General features: G+C 56.1%; 1 pseudogene; it reads right to left on the reverse strand.

Annotated features, from left to right (window-relative positions):
- Window positions 1-205: 205 nt before the first annotated feature.
- On the reverse strand, window positions 206-970 carry LOC141953654 (feather keratin Cos1-1/Cos1-3/Cos2-1-like; annotated as a pseudogene).
- Between the last annotated feature and the right edge of the window lie 1,126 nt (window positions 971-2,096).

The raw sequence follows: 2,096 nt of genomic DNA on the forward strand, positions 1-2,096 counted from the left end.
GAGAGAGGAAAGAGAGTGAGAAACAGGCAAGTTAGACAAGGGCCATGTTTTCAGAGAGCCCAGGCACGCCTCCTCCTGCCATCCTTTGCAGGTGGAGCCATGGATGCTCAGTCTCTCTGAAAGCCATGGCCAGGATCTCTGTGCTCAGTCCATTACCATCTTCTGGGTTGCTGGGGGCCGTTCTGTGGGGCCGCCTGTGGCAGCTTTAGCAGGGGAGGCATGTTCTGCCACAGTAGCGGCTGCCAATGCAGGAGAGGTCACAACACCCGGAGTTGATGGGCACTCCCTGACAGTTGAGGATGCTGCCAACGGCAGCAGAGGTGGAGGAGCCCACAACGGTGTTCTGCGGGAAGGAGCTGAGGATGGGTCCGGGCAGGGTCACCACCACGGGGGAGGGCTCGATGACGACGGTGGAGTTCTGGCACTGCCTGACACAAGGCTCATTGCAGCTGTTGGCCAGCGGGGTCGGGCCGCAGGGCTGGCAGCAGGGCTGGCAGGGGTTGCAGCAGGACATGTCTCGGGACTGGAGGTGCACCTGAGAGAGAGGGCAGGGAGGAGCACGGGGGTGCATGAGGAGCAGCCTGTCCACCCACCTCAAGGGACACAAGGCACGTGCTGGCTGGGGAGCTGGAGACTGTGCAGGGAGGCCCACGTGCCTCTTTGCCTGTCTCCCTGGGCACTGAGCAAAGAGAGCCAGGCCCAGGAATGCTCTTTCCTAGCCAACAGCCCAAGAGTCCCCTCAGCCCAGCCCCTCTCCATGCCAGACCTTCTCCCCGTTTCTCCTCCCAGAACAGGCAGCCCCAGGCTCTGGTAATAGGACAGAGCTTCTAACTCACTTGCTTCCAAAGGAGAAGGCGTCAAGCGAAGTGGATGAGAGAGTGAAGAGTTGGGATGGATTTTATACTGGTCCTGCACTGCCCCAGGTCCAGAAGAAACCTCTGTGGAAGTCGTAATTTTCTGAGAAGCTCATCTGAAATGCAAAACATCCCAGCTAATGATACGGGGTATGTTTTGGTTTCCTGCGTGGCTGCCTTCTCATTTCCTTGTTTGGAAGGAGCCCTTGAAGGCTCCTTTTCGGTGCTGGGGTGGGAGGCCCAAGGACTTCTGGGACAGGAGCGCATCTGCGCCAGCAGAAGATGAGCCCCAAGTGCCGGAGGGGTCACGTGCAAGCTGGGGACATTCTTGGAGACATTCAGAACCACACTTCTCACAGTTGTGTCCCTGTGGGACGTAGTTGACAATCTTTCCACTATTCCCAGTGTGCTACTTTCTGTTCCTCCATACAAAATACAACCTACGTCATGAATGGTGGTTTCAGCCCAGTGGCCTTCTCTCTGGTAAGAAAAAGATGTACCATGGTACAGAAAACCCTGGGAAGAAGGAGTAGAGCTGAATGACCCAAAGAGAAGCACAACTACAGCCAAGTGGCAAGCACCTTGCATCTCTCTTCTCGTATCTGCTGCCAGGTGGAGAGCTGAATCAGCCCACAGGAGCCCAGCAAGGCCAAGAAGCACATGAGAGAATTTGTGTGGCCATTGGAGGCAAGGAGCACCCCAGTCCAGCAGCTCTTGGCACAGGCCAACACAGGCAGCACCACTCAGAAGAAGCTGTCAATGACATTGGGGCTGCAGTTGGATAAACAAAAGGGAGTGCTATTGGTGTCGAGAAGGGGAGAGTGGCCCCAGCCCTCAGGCTTGCCACAGCAATGGAACAGACCTCACTCACATGACACTGGGGATTCCTGGGGCTGGCACATGGCCATAGGTCAGTCTCAGGCCACAATTGTGACAAGGAAGATCTCAGCGCAGACATGTTGGTGGAGCAAGGAGAGCCGGGCCACATAGCTGACAAAGGAGCTTATTTGCTCCACAGATAGGAAGTTCTGCAGCATCTTGAGCATCATGACCAATGAGTGACTGATCACCAAGGCCCAGAAACTCAGAAGTGTTGAGGTTGGAAGGCACCTCTGGAGATGGTCAGGTCCAACCCTCTGGCTCAGAGCAGGGTCCAACAGAGCAGGTTGATCAGGGCATTGCCCCATGTGGTTCTGAATGTCTCCAAGAATGGAGACTCCACAATCTGCCTCGGCTTCCTGG

The sequence above is a fragment of the Strix uralensis genome, chromosome 22, assembly GCF_047716275.1.
Source record: "Strix uralensis isolate ZFMK-TIS-50842 chromosome 22, bStrUra1, whole genome shotgun sequence".
Lineage (NCBI taxonomy): Eukaryota > Metazoa > Chordata > Aves > Strigiformes > Strigidae > Strix > Strix uralensis.